At 38.7% G+C, this 19764-nt stretch overlaps 1 long non-coding RNA gene across 1 annotated transcript; it reads left to right on the forward strand.

The window, feature by feature from the left end:
- The first annotated feature begins 15645 nt into the window (after nucleotides 1-15645).
- Nucleotides 15646-17744, forward strand: LOC112564946. The gene is made up of 4 exons (XR_003099290.1): nucleotides 15646-15691; nucleotides 16397-16484; nucleotides 17054-17189; nucleotides 17630-17744. It is a non-coding gene; the product is annotated as an uncharacterized LOC112564946 (long non-coding RNA).
- Nucleotides 17745-19764: the final 2020 nt, after the last annotated feature.

Genomic DNA, 19764 nt, shown 5'->3' on the forward strand with positions numbered 1-19764 from the left:
AAGACATAAATATTAACCAGTATTAACCACATTCATCTGTACACTTTCATAGATCCACCTCTCATTTGTCGCTAAAAATCTCTTTTCTAACAACAGCAATGTGACTTTTACTTACACTAACATCTAGTCTAACAGCTGTGTAATGTGGCGAACGTACACTTACCTTGCATACGCACAACGTATTACACACAACATAACACAGCACAACGCTCGACGAGCCCCCTTCAGATGACGATGAGGATGAAGAGATTTGTAGGTGAATCGAATCGAAGAGGCACAAGCTCAGAGGAATGTCACTGAGAGAGTTATAAAGATGGCGTAGAAGACCTTTGTGTTCTCCCGCTCACTCGGCCATTTTGAGAGCAACTTCTTTTCTTATATATGACGTCTTTTTGTGCTTCAAGTGACGTGGAATAAATGACGCACACAAGACGTCAGCCACAAGACGTCATTTGTACACGAACAATACACAACTCACTACAAGCTGACAATACTTTAGGTCATGTATTCCTTTGACTTTGTATACTATTACAGTTTCTGACATTAATACAATATCCTATGCAAATAACAAGATAAATATTTCCATGAAATCATGTGCAATAGGTGCCACATGTTTTCCATTGTTTATAATTTCTAAAGCCAATTCAATTCAATTCAATTCAATTCAATTCAATTCAATTCAATACAACTTTATTCATCCACAAGGGCAATTATAGGTATGATGACACGCCAGCACACTAGAGGGAAGAATGATGTGAGAGATTAAAGGGAATAGATTCTGGCGAGATATACACACACACATGTGCACACACACCCACTCATACAGTAACACAGCAACAGGAGGTTCAGTGGGCACCCCGCACAAGGTCACCTCAGACGGACACATCATCACAGCTAGTGGAATTTAAAAAGTGGATGGCTCGCGGAATGAACGAGTTACGGTAACGGTTCGTTCGACTTACCGGTACAGCGTATCTGCGACCAGACCGCAGGAGTGAGAACTCACTCGCCAACACATGACTAGGAATAGTTAGGATACGGGATGCCGTCCTAAGGATTTTCTGTTTATTGAAGAGGGCTAAATACTAAAATACTAAAAGGCGAGAAAATTAGAGCTCTACGTGCATCACCTTGTTTAACACCCTTTGTACAATCAACATAACCTGTAAAATAGCCTCATCTGAATGAACTATAGCTATTTTTTCATCACTGTGAGTAATGTTTATTCCTTTCTACTTGATATGTGACAATTTAAACCCACTGCCTGCAGCACATGGTTACCAGGGATTGACAGAGTAAAAAACTTTCTTTATAACATGTTTTGTAGTTCTTTTGAGCCAACAGATCCACGTGTCTCGGTGCCTACACAAATAGATGCTCATGAAAGTTTATATATTTTTTATTAACTACATTTGTTTAACTGGCTGGTAAACACAGCTAAACATATTGACGACAGTGCTAAAATTTAAGCACAGGTAAAACGGTGAGACATAAGTTATCTTTCTTTCCGCGCTGTACGAGATCGTGTGAGGGCGCCGCGTTCGCTTTGACTCGCGAAACACTTCTCCGTGTAATCTCTCTGTGCGTAAATGAATGAATACGTAAGGGAGATAAGGGAGGCAAGTACTGGAACCTTTAGAAACTGGTTAACTATACATTACTTCCCTTTAAATGCTGGAAAAAGTCAACCAATCAGGTATTACGTGATGTTTGAAAGTAGGCAAAGATTCTGTGTTTAAGTGCCATCTTAAATTCGTTTACTGGTTACTCAATTCAACATGGATTTGTACTCAAACAACTGAAAATAAGAAGAAAACAGTAATATTTAAATTCAAATGTATATTCTAATAACTAATTTCGATAAATAATGTGCAAATAACACCCCAGTGGTCATGCATACATTTTGTGGATTCTTTGCTCCAATTGCTACAATTCTGATTGTCACTGATAAAGAAGCCAAGTAATCTTGATCATGATATTGCAATTAACATTATACACAAATAAGTACTTCTTTCCTTTCTTCTACAGACTGCACTGTTATCACATATATCTTGTATATAGTATGTGTCTATATATATATAGTATATATCATACACAATAATTTAATCTTAATCTGACGAATAATCTACATCATGAGTCCCGGTAGCCGTAATAATCGTTGCCTGGTTTTGGCCTTTGTTACTGTTTCCATGGAGACGTCTTCCATATATAGAATGCGGTCATGGTGGAGTCGCGGCAGCTGTCCTTGGTGTGCAAGACAAGTACGCTCGCGTACGAAACCCTGAAGCAACTGATGGTGGGAAACGTGGAAGTAGATGTGGCAATGATGCCGAGTTATGGGCTTAATGTGCTGGAAATACGCACGTGCTTCGCATTTATTTCCAGTGTTTTATTTCAGGAAGGGGGAGCTGGAAAGTGCCTGTGTGATTGTAAGGTGTACAGATGTACAAAAGGTTGCAGCGCAAGGCACTATAACTGGAAGAATTGAGTGGAGTACGGGTATCCCATCAACACCATCTTCCTGACATCAAAACTGTCAACGATGTGTAATAAATTCTTGATAAAAACCAAATCAGTATTTATGAATTTATGAACTGAAGTCGACACGTTGCATTGTATAGTTCAGTTAAATCCTCTTGATTTACTAACACCTCTGACTGTTTTCCTCTGCTGTTTTCTTTATATCTGAGCAGAAATACACACTTTTGGGGATCATCCGAGTTTACTCATGTAGTCAAAATCACACGTTCATATGTGAAACTAATGACGTAATCAGCAAAAAAAAAAAAAAAAAAAAAAAAAGCATATCATCAACTGCCAAAGCAATGCAAATTATGTTTAATACCGTCCTTGCTTGTTTCTTAAAATGCAAGGCACGTAGCAAGATGGGTTGAGATGATTGACATTAGCTCTCTAAGTAAATTTCACACAGGGTTAAACTTTTCCCGAAGATACTTTCTAGAACACACTTCTTGCAGGTGTCACTGAGCAGTCCGTGCCTCCGTGTTTTTAGGTTAGTTTAACCCCTTCGCTGTTTGTGAACTGCAAGGGTAAATAACACTTACTGGAGAATGAGTGAGAATGTCAGCGGGAAAAGGGAAATCACTTGCCTAGCCAAGGTTTTCTCCGTGTACGGGCAAATTGTGTTGGAACCCTTCTGAAGGAGGACTAGATGTAGACGATTCCTCGATCATGTGATATGTTAAAACTACTTAAAATTTTTTTTGACAGAATTATTTTTTTACAATTTTTATAAATCCAAAATATGGCAAATAATGAAGACAACTTGTCTGAAATCAAGCTGACCTTATTGAGTTTTAGTTCGTCACGCGAAAACAAATATAGCAATAGATAACTTTTTTGTTGATCAACTGAACAAAACGTTATCATTGTGGGTCATTAAAGCTAGATCAACGTGTCAATTTCTTTTTAAATATCTGTTGGAACGTGAGTATGTTTTAATGGTATTTTTTTTTTGTGAATCTGTGTCGCGTGGCCTGAAAAATGGCTATCAAGAGGTCAGATATTCTAGTGGAGATGCACTCTGAAAAAGTGAACATTAGAGATCAAAATCTGAGATTAGCAAATTAACCTTCCTGCACGCACACACACACACATGCAACAATATATGACATAGACATAAAGAAAGTATTGGGTTATACAAAATATTCATTGAGATACCTAAACAAACATGTCCTACTCCCACGTAGTCTAGCATTTTTTTTTTTTGATTTTTGTTTTTTTTTTTTGTTTTTTTTTTTATACACACTTTTACATAACTCGCCGTGTTTGTTGTCTGTCTGCGAGGTCCCAGATGTCTGACACTTTTATCTGTTACTTATTTCTTGTAACAATCAAATATTAAGTCATTTTCAGCAATCCACAAGTAGTAACATCATTTGTTATTTTTTATTTAATATTCTTTGAGAACTTATAGGCCCAATATGGGGAGATAGGTAAATGCTCCTTTAGGACTAAAGCTATCTCCCCTTAATCGGTCTATTAGAAGGGAAGAAAGTCACAAAGTAAAACAAAATAAAATAGATAACAAAATTACACAATGCAATAGTTTTTTCCTTTGGATGACAAACTTTCTGACAAAAACCATCAGTACCTTTGTTGCCTCACCTAAACTAGGCAAGAATGAATATACAATTGATTACCTCTTTCGCACAGAATCTGAACGTCTATTGAATCTGAAGGTAAAGTTAGAGAATACACGTGAGTACAATGCTCCACTACGAGCAGCACACATTGACACACGCACATCAACGCTCTTACTACACAGTATGCACTTACCTACACGTAGACTACAAAGAGGCGTTTTTCAAACAGTAGGATATCGAAATCAGCAACAGATCAGTTAAAAAAGTAAGAGAACCCCTTTGTGTTTAGGTAAATAAAGACCACAGTATTAGAAACCACACTAACTTTAGGTGTATGTGAGGAGGTTGGGGGATTGGGGGAGGGGCGTTGTAATTTCACATCTGGGTAACATTGGAAAAAAAAACCTATCACGAGTACCGAACTGACTAGTGTGTTGGCGTTCGAAACGGACAACCGGTGTTCTAGTCACTAGTTTGTCCGCTTTTCCATATCTCACAAGGTTAGATAAACTGAAAACGTACCTACGAGTAAGTGCATCTCTTAAGGTTTGATGAGACTGGAAGTCTACTCATCCAGAGACGATAAGATAATGTAATGGAAGACCTTAGATCGAGAGTAGTAAAACGCGGTCATAGTTATGAAAGCTAAAGCAGATTGTACAAGTAAATGTTTTCACTTGCAATACATCTAAACGAAACACATTTTTTTCTCTTGCCTCTTATCTCCTTCGTGACTGGTGCTGTCGAATCTTTAAGAGCCAAGGGACAGTTTTTGGAAGACCTTGCTCTAATGAAAAAATGTTTGCTTAGTTTTCTTCCAATCATTCAGTCCTTTTTCCTAATGTCTTTTAACATACAACAATAAACCATTTGAGTGCAGTATTTTAGTGCTGTGCTTTTGTATAAATTATTTTTGTGTACAGATCTGTTAAATTGTAATAAAAATTTCCCGTCATTAGAAGAAAGCTTTACACACAAAGTTGACTTTATAAAAACCATTGTTATTCCAGGATATGGTTGTATAAACATAGGAAGTCTGAGTACTCCAGTTTGGAATAGCAACAAGCTCTTCATGATCAGATGCACCAAAAACATGACTGAGAAGCTTTCATTCGAACTCTTGTCATTTTTCGAGTAAAGGCCTTATAAGCGCATTGTGCATATACAGTACTCACAATTATACCAGTTGAAGGTTTGAAGGCATTGGACACCGTGTGCGGACGTTTCGCCGACGGACGTTTCGCCGCCGGACGTTTCGGAGTCGGACGTTTTGCCGACCGGCGTTTCGCCGCCGGACGTTTCGGAGTCGGACGTTTTGCCGACCGGCGTTTCGCCGCATTATGTCAGAGAGAGAGAGAGAGAGAGAGAGAGAGAGAGAGAGAGAGAGAGCGAGAGAGAGAGAGAGCGAGAGAGAGAGAGAGAGAGCTTACTTACTTCTCAAAGAATGAAAGTAACTACTAGACTACACAATAATTCTTTATTTCAAACAAATTTTACACACAGACTTCACAGACAGTTCACTTTGATTGTCACAGATTATGCGCAACAGCTTTGAGAAAAAACATGGATACAATGGCGAGAGAAATGTGTGAGCTAAGGGGCGTCACACACTTGACTTCGGCTAAAGGTCCCGCGTGAAATGCCGAAATGAAGTGCTCCGCGCCGAAACGTCCGGCGGCAAAACGTCCGTGTACCTTGGATATAATGTCAAAAGATTTTAAGGCAAAGGGATTTTGGAGGTCATTAATGGTCCTTCCAAAGGCAACACATGTAGATGACTGTTATCGTTTCTTTCGGCTTCTGAACTTCTATAATTCTCCTTTCTAACTCCACCCATTTGTATTAAGGCTTTTGGTGTTAATGAAGATACATTTAAACGTTATTTTAATCTCAATTAACACCTCGTAAAGTGCGTTTATACTTAGTTTAGCAGCATCGTTTCATGATGGGCAGTGCTGGAAATTTCTTGACTCTGAAGCTGACTCCTCTGAGGTAAAATCTCTATCGTCCTCATACTTTTTGTCTTCTTTATCATCTCTCTCATATCCGCTGATTCGAATTTTTCTCCAAGGAATATCTAGTAAAGAAAACAAGATTTTATTATTTAGTTCGATTAAAATGTGAGATGAAAGAACGTGTGTCATCTCATCTCAGCTACCACATGAACTGTAAAAAAAACATTCCACACAGTGCAGCCTAAAAAATCCCGCAAATGTATATCATCATCACCTGTTGAATTCTTTACAAACAGTAATTAGCTCGATACGGTCACACAAGGGCCGTTACACAGGGGCCAGATACACACTACTGTGGTAAGAAGCCCTACAGGATGACATATACTTTGTTGTGTATGCTGAGGAGGTCTGTCAGAGTAGTTTGCTTCTGTTTTTTTTGGACAGGTCACATATTTATAATACGTTTTTGATATCTTTGTCAGATCAGATTAATTAATTAGAATGACCCAAAAATAAAATCTGACTCATCTGTTGACGCGGAGTAGAGTCTATGTGTCACATTATCGACTATATGTTACAAGAAGTAGCATTCGCTTTGCCGCCAATAGAAACTAATGTAAAGTGCGAATGTGAGAATTCACTTGGAATATAAAGTTTAAATTTTATGTATTCCTTCTTGCTCATTGAGGAGCATAGGGCCACAGCAACACCTCTTTGGTCTGACCATCAGCACTTGCATTGCCTCTGTTGACATCAGCAGTGCTACTCCATGGGTGGTCCAGGTCTTTGTGGCCAGAGTAAATAATGGTTTCTCCTGATGTTAGTCTGGTCTGGCCACTTCCATTCCATCTGGTTTCGCATAACGCGAGAACCCTGATGTATTTTCTCATTTTTATTGCCCCTTTCATAGAGGGTTCTGATGTTCCAGGTCCCTATTCTGATTTTCGTTAAAACATGAGTCGGCAAGCTGACTTCCCTAAGGCTTTTACCACCACGTGTCGTAACCTCTTCGAGAGAGAAATCTTCCCGACTTGTTGTCTTGCTGTTGCGGTTTCTGTTACAGCTTTTCTTCTTACATGAGTGGGTTGTTAGCAGAAAGCAAAACCACCAACCTGGAGGGCCAGGCCGCAACATTTTAGTCTGGCCTCTCCCCTGACAGACCTGTTGGGCTTGATTAGACTGACATGAGTTGTTTCGGCCATACGACTTTTCAACCCGGGGCTTTGGGATAATAAATGTAGATGATATGTAAGACAGAACCATAATTGTATGAGTCTATTGGGTGGCGCGGATATAAATGTGTTGTAGTATTGTTGGTTTGTTGTTCTCCTTCCATACAGAGCCCCATCTAATTTCCCTGTGGGATAAAAAAGGTCTTATCTCTCGTTAACAAATAAATCTCCTTCGATGAATTTACTGCTGATGGTAACTGAACGGTCATAAACAGATGGTCATCATAATGCTTTCAGCAACGTTTTGTTTCAAGCGAGCATGAAAGTCTCAAGAGAACACAATACCCCTTCGGGCACAAGACGAAATCCTCCAACTCATCCACCTTCTTGCCCATTGACAGCATGTTCTCAAAGAAATATAAACAGTAATGGTGGCATTTCCTGTTTGTTGTCCTTCTTCTCTTCCCCTCAGGTGACTTGTCCTTGGTAATCATTTCAAATGGAAGGTCATACATAATAAGGGGTAGGTCTAATGATTGCAAGGGGAGTAAAATCTCTCTGGCATAAATGGAAAGGCCGTCATCCGTATGTTGTCCTGACCTGGGTACAGAGGAATTCTAAGCAATGATTAACACCACGATACGTAATTTTTTCACTTGTACATTGTCCAGATGTTCACATCCACCACCATACCATTTTTAATTAAGAAAGAAAAACAATCATGTTGCCGTAGGACTTCCTGGTCACACTCTTATTCTCCAGTTTATTCCCGGGTGATGAGATCCTAGTTAAGTTGTCTAAGGGCAAGTTTTGTCATACACTTTACTGTTATAGTTGATAAACTGAAGAAAAAAAAAACTGAAGAAAGCAAAGTAAGTGTGAAACAATTTAAATGGTTACAAAAAGTGTGGGTCACCTACATTTTTACAATTTAGTCTCGATTGAAGGACATCTTATCTATGTTTTTCTAAAGATCTAACTAAAAGTAGGGTGTACCAAAATACAAAAAAATGCTATAGTAAAATTTGTCAGTCACGACGTTTCCAGCGTCTTAAATTTTTACGGACCAGTGGGTTGGGATATAAAAGGGAAGCCTGCCAGTGTGTGGATGTCTTCAAGCTTGACTACGTCAGTCGTCTGCCACAGCCGTAAAGGTAAGAGAAGATGGACAAAGCAAACTTAATTTGTGTTGTATTCTATTTTAAACTTTAGGGTTTTGAAGTTTTTGTATTTAGTTTCACATAATGGCGTCAACAATAGATTGTGTACCCAATACAATTGCATTATAATATGAAAGACTAATATTAAAAGAATGCAATAATTAGGTAGTTTGTTTATTTTGCATGCCAGAAAAACACAAATAATAAACTATTTACGTATAAAACCTATGCAGCTCTTTACCCTCACAGATTAGACGGAATCCATTCTCAATTTCCGTCAAGCCCAAACTTTCCATCACGGTCATCTTCATATTTAGGAGTCCACACTTCAAGTCTGATTGATATTGAGCTACAACAGCCTGAAGCAGGCGGTACAAAGGGATCAAGTGTTGGAAATTGGTTAAAAAGAGGGAACTGTTAGAAAAATATAGACTGTCCTATGATATCTCTTGGTTGTCACCTGTCCGAAACAGATGTGTTTATATCCTGGCTCAAACTATGTGGTTTACCTCGTATGTACTACAGACATGTTTGGTCTATAGGAGCACGGTCTGCGGACAAATTGTTTGCAGATTTCTCTGACTCTTGGTCCACGCCGCTCTTTGTGGTTTTGTTTATGACACAGCTCTTGAGGGTTTCATGCATACGGCTGTGGCCAGGTGAGAGGGATTGCTTTCCACCTGTTTCTGTATTGGTTTTCATTTTGTGGCACAGACTGTCAGGTGTACATTCAACCAGTTGTCCTATCTATCTTTGCGTTTGGTCCTTGAGTCTGGCTCAAGGCATATCGTTTTAATTAATCAAGGACCCCTGACTGACGGGCGTTAATGGAGGCACATGAATAGATGCGGCAGCGGTTTTAGGTGAACAGCCAATACACTTCATCTCGTTTATAAGCCACTTCTGGCCACCACAGTTTTGACCAGCTTCCAAGGCACATTAAAGGTCAGTCTTTGACAAGGTGACACTGATGTACTGTTGCTTGAGCAAAGAGGTAAAGGAGATTGACCTACTGGTCAGTGTGTTCTTGTATTGCATTGTAAGCACCCAGCCATTAATCCTCCCCCTTTGCGTCATCTTTCCCTTAATTTCAACTTATAAAACTCATATCCTTCCTGGCCCATCACAAACATTCGCGAGCCAGTGAAATTATCTTTTCTTCCATCTTCAGACCTTCCTCATCGAATATAGTTTGCACTAGGTGCCTTACTTTTCATAATTCGACATCCGCAATTAGCCGTCTTTAGTTTAAATTAAACTTCCTTCAGACACTAACCTTCAGCGTTTAAATGCCAGAAAAATACTTGAAGAGTAAGATTGGCTATTTTCTTCATAATGAGTCTGAAACAATTTTTTGAATGGGTATTTTAATATCGTTAATTTTACCAGGAATCTGAAGATGAAAATCTACATCGTGCTTATCCTGGCCCTTGTAGCCCTCACCAGTGCTAACGAGATAGACAAGCGACTTTTGATCGGTAAGCATCGTTTGTTTGTAGCTCGAAAGACAGCAGAACCTTTTCACTGGGACAAAGTTTGTCATTGTCATTGTCACTGTCTTTGTCATCGGTATTGTCTTTGATCAATTACTTTTATGTTTTTTGAAAACAAATATATTAAGGCAGAACAAGCAGCATCATAAGACTCTTAATAACTATGGTGATATAGAGAAGGGCGAAGTATGTTGGACAGGTGACACAATTTGGGAGATCAGCAAAATACAATATAAAGAACTCATTTTTAAACTAAAAAATAAGATTTTCATACTTTTATAAATATGTAAGGTTTAATATTATAAGGTAAACTAAGATGCTCAGAGTGTTTGAACTCTACACAGTTTGCAATTCACGTAAAATGTTCGACAGACATCTCATCCTTGGCACATCAGATTGAAAATTACCTGCGCCAGCACGGTAAGGAGCTGACGGCTGTGGCATGCACGGCGGCGTGTGATGTTCTGACTGAGGGCATTGGAGCTGCTCTGTGTGGTGCTGCATGCTCACTGTGAGTAGATGATCAAATTAGACTTTTATTTAATAATAGTTGCACTTAAATATATCTTTTATAAAAACTGAACTTAGTTAAAACTTCTACAACAATGACTTTTGCTGCTTTGGTGGGTTTAAAAGGTAAAGGTATTACCGTCTTTGAATTAGAATTAGTCAGACTACTAGATGACCTTTCTCATGTCCGTCGTTTGAGGTGAGATTGAAACGCTGCAGATAATCAATGTATACAAGGTTTGAATACGAACTGAGCAATAATCAGTAGAAAATGATGTATTTGATCCTCGTGATAAATATTCTAAACCTCATTCCCGGATTTTGCAGCCTTGGTGTTGGCAAATGAGGAGATTCAGATTGCAGCTCCCGGCTTCAGTCCAAACATCCTCCCTGGAACCAAAGTGAAATAAAGCTTTGAAAGTAGAAACTTGTTTATTGCTTTTTTGTAATTTATTTGGAATGCAGATGCAATATTGTTTATGTTTATACAATTATCTCGATACTGTGTCACGTCGTGTCATGGTGTTGCCATGGTTGTGTCGTAGTGATGTGGTTGTGGTGCTAAAGGTGCTTTAAGCGTGTGTCTATCCGTTTGTGATAGTACTTTATTTTAGTGCAAATGAGTGCGAGTAAAGGTCATGAAGATTTCCTCTAAATACAGGAAAGACAATGTCCTCACCAGCTACTGATGATATTGTTCAATGTCATAATGAATGCTCTTTTCTTGTAGCGGATTGTACCTTTTTCTAGGAGATTAATTCTTAGAGCTAAATGAGTATCTCTACAGTTGAAAACTTGCCACAAATATCAACATAAAGTTATATCATCAACTGGAGCTGCTAGTCATTGTGTTTACTAATCTGTATTTTCATAACTATTACTTCTTGCTTTAAACACTTTAATGGTCTTGGAAATACACATACACACACACGCACGCACTATTTCATGCATGAGCTTAAAGAACGCATATTCAGTACAGTTATAATTGATTATTGCCTTGCAAACATCTTCAACAAGTTCTACGTTAACCTGAAATACATGTTTACCGTGAGGCAATGTTGATGGGGGATGGGGAAAATATTAGAAAAGAACACGTGATAACGGAAAAGCAGAAAATAGGGGTGGGCAAACGTATTGTTGGTTATTATTTTATTTAAATTTAGAGCTGTTGTAATTACATCATCAACAACAGCAACAGTAACAAAATTTATTTATATAGCGTCATAACTCCACCTGGAAACCTCCCGATTAACCTACCGGTCCCAAGCCCGGACGAAAAAAGCGGGTCGGGCGTGGGGCAAGCAACCCCATCTTGTAAAACAACTCCTGCTATAGAAACCGAAATTACAACACAAGCAAAACGAGATCCTGGAGGGGAAGATCCCTCTTAGGAAGGGCCTATGACGCTTGTAGGCGAAAGCCATCGGGAAGTCATCTCCCTTACCAATCTTCTCATTGCCATGGGAAAACTTAGGTAGGGACTTGGAACATTAAAACCCAATAAGAGAGAGGGAAATCAGCTCAGGTAGCCCAGGAAATGAAGAACTAAGGCATCGAGCTCCTTGGCCTGTGCGAGACAAGGTGGAATGGCAACGATCAGACCAGACTTTCGTCAGGGAAGACTATCATCTACTCTGGACATGAAGACCCTGACCATGACCACACACAAGGAGTAGCAGTACTGATGACACCAGAGGCTGCAAGAGCACTAACAGCATAGATCCTACTTTCCCCACGACTCAAGTCAGCCAGATTCAACTCTAAAGAAAGGAATATTACCATCATTCAGTGCTATGCACTTACTAAAGCAGCTAAAGAATAGGAAAAAGAAGAATTTTACAACTCCCTACAATAGCTGATTCATCGTACTCCGAAACAAGACCTTAAGTTCATAATGAACGACATTAATGCAAGAGCAAGTTCCAGCAGACTGGAGCCTTGTCTAGCTACCCAAGAAAGGCACCTGACACAGTGCAGCAACTGGCGCGAGATTACGCTATTGTCTATTCACAGCGAGGTTCTGATCAGATTCATTCTGGAGAGACTGAAGAATGCCCCAAGAAGTAACTGATGCAAGAACAGGCACGCTTTCGACAGGGTAAATAATGCACAGACCTATCGCTATACTGCCATTGAACAGTCCATCGATTTTCAATAGCCACTCAATAGCCACTCTACTTGAAATTTGTGGCTTTTGACTCCCCAGACAGAGAAACAATATAGAAGTTAATGCAGCACTACGGATTCCCACTAAAGTTCATTGCCATTGTCCAGCAACTGTATGAAGACCCGACATGGAAGTTGCTCCACAACAGAAAGCTGACTGACCCCTTCGCAGTGAGAACTGGAGTGAGGCAAGGTTGTATGCTCTCGCCGATTATCTTCATGATCGTCATAGACTGTATCATGAAAAGAACAACCTTTAACAGCAACGCGGGCGTTCAGTTAACCTTGGCCAGGCAACTTGAGAATCTCGACTTTACAGATGACTCAGCCTGTTGTCCCACAAGCAGCAACACGATTAGACAAAGCTCACTCAGCTCTCAGAAGAAGCAGCGGGGACTGGCCTGACCATCAACATCAAGAAGACGGAGGCAATGCCGATCAAAAAACAAGCAAGAAGCCCCTTTAACTATATGGGGATTGCATTACAGAGTCTAACCGTTTCAACTACTTTTGCAGCATAGTCAGCAAAGACTAAAGATAAAGATGTAAGAAGCCGAATAAACAAAGCCAGGCCTGCTTTCCACATCCTGCGACCTATCTTTCCCAAACTGTGACCAAAGTTACTTCATATGCACGATCTGGTTCTATCTGCAGACCCAAGAGAAAACATCTCTTTTAAGCGATGCCTGAAATACAAACATCATCACCATCTATTGAACTTCATACTGACTGCTGAAATGTAATGGCATACCACAATACAATAACTTCATTCACCATGATTTACATGAACTATACTAGCTGAACATATTACTGGCATTGACATTTACAGATAGCATACACATTACATGTAAACAGGTTTTAGTCAAAGCAGTATTTTTCCCATATTCAATGTTATAATGTGTATACATATACTTTATAGAAGGAAAAATATTTGAATGTGTTCACGTCTGACTTGATTACATGTAGATATGGTTAGTCAATGTGACCGACATGAACATTTGGTAAAACATTGATGCAAACTCACATACCAGATGCACGTACAGCTATGTGATGGGTTGTATTTGTTTTTCTGCAAGGCTGGACGATGCTAAAATGGTGTCAACATCCACTCTTCTATCAAGTAGCCACTGTCACATAGCATGACCTGGTCCAGTGGTCTGCAGTTGCTTTCAAAGTCTGCAAACTCCCTGAATGCCACTTTGCAAGCACGTTGATAAACACTAACCTGTTCAAATATATAAATATATAGTACGAGCAATATTATGTTTTTAATATATCGTACATCAGCAGTCGACATTTAGCTGAACTAACAGAAAAGAAATTCTTCAAAAGGAGCAACATTAAATATAAAACAAAACATGCTTATTAATGGTGTGGATAAAGTTTTACTTAATGGTATGAGAGTGTTTTCAGTTCCTAGTATCTTGGGACTGTGTAGCAGCAGTCTATTTTCTGCTTTCACACAGATGTTTAATAAATATTAAAGTGATTAAATGTTATCTGCAGAATCGTCCAAGAGAGAAAAATCTTAGTCAATGGGGAAAATATAAAAAGTTTGTATTTATCGTGATTTGGTATTGGAAAAGAGTATCATGCAACAATCTATGGCACTTCGAACAGTGTTGTGATATGAAAAAAAACTTTTGATTACAAAGTATTATCTGAACATGCAGTGAATGAAATTTGTTTCGATTCACGTATTCGTGCTTATTATTTGGGGCGCCTAAATGCGGTTATGAACCCCGTTGATGCATCCAATAACACTTGGAAAACCACCGCTAGCATAAAACTTGCCCTTCTGTCTTCCTTTCGCTAGTCGGGAAAGACGATCCATCGTCAAGGATGTCGTAGTAGCGCTTTGGTCACTTTCCTCACGATGTGAAATTCCGACCACATCGCCGAACACACACTAAAAAAATCCCGTTGTATTAAAGCGAAGTGAAATGCATCTCGACATTTCCAGTTCACCTCCTACTTTATACACAATAAACTCTACGAAATCCAAACTTCTTGTACAATTCTACATCGTCGTCCAGATATAATGGTCCCTAAATATTCTGTCTCTTCGAAGATTTCACCTATTTTGTAAAAGTACAGCCACTATAGACGCCATAAGGTGCTTATACTGGCAGGCCCCTGCCCATAAATTATCAGGCAATAGGGACGATTTAAGGGCTGATAACTTCGACGTGAAACCCCAAATATTGCGCTTAACGGCCGGTAGGTGGGTTATTGGCTGATAAGTGGGAAGAAGGCGCAACATGAAATCCACCCCAGATGACAGACGATCCGTGAGAAGATCGTTAAGAGAAACTCTCTGCTGCATGTTTGTTAGCAAGTCCACGATCCAGAGAGTGGGGTAGAAGTAAGTCTGAACCTTTACTGTCACTTAACAACTGAGGTTCCACAGTGATAAAAGCAAAAGAAAAATCAGGATGAATTATAATCCCTGAAATAAAACGCCATACTCCTCATAGATATTTCTCATGCAAAGCAGTGAGATAAATAATGCCATGAATATTTCAGTTAAAATTAAGCAGAATCCATAATTATTCTTGTACACCTTTTTAATAATTACTAAAGCCATATATAGGAATCAGGTGACCGAATTCCCCCTGCTTTAATCATTTCACATTTCTCCCATCTTATCGGTAAAAGTTAATGTTCTTTGTCCCAGAGAGACAATCCTTTAACAATGAAATACATAACACTACAAAGAATTGAAATTATAGTTTCTCAATAGCTTCATTCACATTTTGAAACTTATGATTCCAGATATTCAGTTTGACGCCTCTACTGGGAAATTAATCCTAAAATTAACTTTTAAAACAGTTTTGAAAAATTATGCAATATGTTCAAAACTTAGAGGAGCACAAAAAATCATCCGTGACATACAATATTATAACCAGCAATTCTAATTTTAAAAAAGTAGAATACATTATCTTTTAAACGAATATTTTTTATCATCTTGAGCCAGTTTTTTTTGTAGATATTAATAGATACTGTCGTAAAAAGTCAGTCATGCCCCGAGGGTGTGTCTCAGATAGTCACGTACACAAAGTGAATAAAAAGCAAACCTAGCTGTGCCTGAGCATCTAAAGTTTTTTAGGTCTTCATAAAAAGGCAAAGGTAAGAAATCAGTCTATAGACTTCTTATACTTGTTCTTGTACTTGTTTGATTTTGTTTTCTGATGACTGTACTTTATCATAGACCATAACAGAGGAATATGGCGTTAGTATCTGCGGATGAAACTGCCAGAGTCTTGAAAAAATCAGTCTTCTTAATAAGTCTTATCAGTTATTTCTCCCTTGACTGATCGTTGTGGGGATCATAGACATAGACACGGCAGCTGACAAGGCCAGTCATTAGTCGCTTGATTAGTGCCAGCCATTGATGAGTAGAGCAGCACTTGACAAGGTTTGTCTCTCACGCCTGCCTTGGGTGAGGATGAGTAGGTCCCTGCACAGGACAACTAGTCTACCCTTACACCTTCGTAGGCCAGTTTCTTTGTTCTTTGGTGATACTACTCCAAGAAACTAAGAAGGGCAGTCCTTGAAATAGTGTCGTGCCGGGTAACATATGCAAGGCAGCCAAACATTCGAAGCTTGACCACAAAATACAGACATGATAATCATGAACGCTGATCCCAAAACAAAGAGAAAACTGCGTGTTTGTTGTGAAGAAGGTGAATGCCACCACCCTATCCAGCTCTACAATATTTAGATAGCCAGGATACGACATTTAATTTCTTTCTTTAAATCTAATTCACAAATTAAGACAATTTATCTAAGTGTGTTCTGCCATTAGTAATCAAGCAAGTTTTTACATAACAGACTTCAAGGATGAAGGTGTACATCGTTGTCCTGCTGGTCCTCGTGGCTGTGGCCGCTGCCACTGAAGTCGACAAACGACTGTTACTACGTGAGTGTCTGGTGTCTGTCACTAGAGTTTGTTACGATAGGTGTTCACATCCTCCTCTGCCTCTGTCTCTTTATATTTTGCATTTAATAATATAGAATAATCTATTACAAGTCATCAATAAATTACAAATACCGAGAGCGTACATTTTTATCCGATTCCTTTTGAAAATGTCTGGTTGAAGCATGTAGCACTGTGTCAAGTATAGAAAATTCTGAAAGAGTTACTTAACTTTACAAAGCTAAATTTCTTCCTCTAAAAAACCCACCAAAAGCTAAAAGGTCAAAAGACTTATTTTCATTGTTTTAATGGGATAAATTAGACTAAGCTTTTGTTTTTGAAATTCAACCGTTTTATCGTCTACATTTTAATAAAACGTTGAGAGTAATAACATACGCATGACATTAGTTATTTTAATGACTAAAAGAATATTCAAATGAAAAGAATACGACACATGCCTACTGCTCCATACGGTAATTATTTTTCTGCTATAATATTCAATAGCCACTTTTTTGAAACTGTAAAGGAAAATCTGTAAACTTAATCGAGGCATTGTTCATTGTGGACGATAGCTAGCCTCCATGACCTGGTGAACACCCTGAAGTCGGAGCTGGCATCTCATTCTGCCGTCACCCTCAGTGTCTGTGAGGCTGCTTGTCACAGAATTGCTGGCGCTGTGTCCTTCTTGTGTAATCCAGCTTGTGAACTGTGAGTGCATGTCATTAGAGCTCTTGATAAAGCAAACATCAAGCATGTACATACAGATTAAACATGCAGATATAAATAAATCTCTCCTTCTCTCTTTCTCTCTCACTCTCTCTTTCTCTCTCACACACACATATATTTCTCTCTGCACATACTATTTTCGTGTCTTCGTTATATTTTTATTCTGATCAATGCAAGTTAGAATATTCAAGTATTTAAATATATGTATTCATCATATATAATTCTATAAACCCTTAGATACAGTTCATAATAAAATATAAAGATATGAGTTTTGATGACTTTATGTACTTAAAATTACAAAGCAGTCTAGTTGTTTTTTTAAATTTAAATGCCTATTAGAAGTGGTAATGATTAAGGTGCACATTGCGCCAAGCAAGGTTCGAACTTCACCATGTAAGACATTACGTTTCTCTACGTTGCAGCGTCGTCAGCGAACTGAGTGGATGAGTTACGAGCTCTTCAGGACTCGGTCCACCTCACCCTAGTCTTGCTGGTATTCCAGCAGCCGACGATAAAAAATAAACCTGTGAAAAAACACAATTTTCTGGCTTTATATTTTCACCTTTGTTTTGTAACGTTATGTACATTTTGTTGATATACTACTACCACTACTAAATAATGCAAAGCTTGTCAAGCGCATACTCACACTCATAAGGAGCATGCTCTTAGCGCTTAAGATCAAGAACGAAACATGGACAGCATACGAGGGACAGGACAACAAACAAATATCACGTGAACTATAAAAAAATAAGACACTGTACTAACGAAGAATAAAATCAAATAAAGAAAACACAAAGAGGAACCAAAAGACACTGTTTTTGAGTAAGTCTGCTGTGTCGGTAGCTTTATTTCAAAAGTGTTAAATGATTTCGTTTCCTGGTGTCATTCCATTTCTCTCTGTCTTTCTCTTCCTGATTTTTCATCTCTCTCTCTCTTTTCTTTTTCAGTACTAATAATAAAGTAGAATTATTTTATAAGGATACTGGAGATATATATATATAAAGGCAACATTTTAGTTGATTTCCCTCCTCGTCCTAATTAAGCGATTGCAAAAAATATTGAAGACATTGTAATTCTGTATTTTGGTCTTTATGTCAGACTTTAAAAATATCTTTTTTAAATAAAGAAAAGAGGCTGTGGGGTATATTAAATCAACTCGCACAGTCAAGTAGAATCAACTGAGTCAAATATTATCATAGACATGTCTGTTATAAGAACAAGCGTGCAGATCACGTGCATGCGTAACTCTGAGTAACAGACAACGTGCAGTCAAGCTGAGTAACATGACTAGAGTAGTTCTCCTGCTTGAGTACCGTGACTAAACATGACTAAAGTAGTTCTGCTGCTTGAGTACCATGACTAACAAAAATTCTCCTGCTCATAAAGCTGTATTACAGGTCGATTGGTCAAGAGCAGAATATGTCAATCAATATATAATTAGAAATCTTTTAATTTTACCTACATAATTGTCTAGATAAGCCTTCATCTAAACATGACGAAAATTTTTTAAAAAGATATTTCAAGTAAAATATTCATGATTAAAATATTATTTGTAGTAAAGACTTTGTAAAACTTCCTTTCATAAATCACGGTCTGTTTAGATTAACTCAATGAAAAACCACATTTGCTACTGTGTAAGTCAATGGCATAATTTGTGAAGGGTTTTTTTTAACTCTTCTCCATGCATTTGAAATTATGTCTGAGTTTAAACACTCTTTTGTGTATGAGAGTGGGCTTAGATGATCTGGTGAACAGGTTGAAGAACGACCTGGCCCACCTGGCCTCCAGTCCTTCGCTGGAGGCTGAGTGCGAGTCTCTGTACAAGTCCTTTGCTGCCCTCCTCAGCCCACAGCCTGCACGCTGTAAGTACATATCATCTGTATTAGTTAATAACAACCACACAACAGCACACAGATGCGATGAAAGAGGGATGTTTGAGATATAAAGACGGCGCACATCATTGGAAGAGTAATTGTAACATTGTGGCTCATTCCAGAACTAATTCCAAAAAAAAACAACAACAAACAAACAAACAAAAAAAAAAAACAACCAACCTAAGCCTTAACACTTTTGTTATTGGAAAATCTTCGATGTATTCACACCTCTTATATCTTTTGCTAAAGCAGAGGACTGTTGCTATCCTGATAAATACTTGTTTCGTGTACAATAGTTTACTTTTTTTGTGCTTATTTAAATCTGAAAGGCGGAGTATACGAGTTCGTGTCCTTATGACCTATGACACCTGACCCTTGCACATAGTCGTGGCGTCACCCTAGAGCAGGGGTGGGCAATTAATTTTCCCAAGGGGCCGCATGAGAAATTGGGATGGTTTTAGAGGGCCGGACTAATATAGTTACTCAGTTTTACCCAATACTGTATATATAGTATATATACTGGCCGGGCGGGCCGGTCAGAGACAAGAGGCGGGCCGGAAGCGGCCCGCGGGCCGGCCTTTGCCCAGGTCTGCCCTAGAGCAACGGTCTGATATACGAAAACGCTTTTGGTTACTCTCGCTGTTTCTCTGTTGACATAAGTGCATCGACATACAAACAGTGAA

Source organism: Pomacea canaliculata, linkage group LG5, assembly GCF_003073045.1.
Source record: "Pomacea canaliculata isolate SZHN2017 linkage group LG5, ASM307304v1, whole genome shotgun sequence".
NCBI lineage: Eukaryota > Metazoa > Mollusca > Gastropoda > Architaenioglossa > Ampullariidae > Pomacea > Pomacea canaliculata.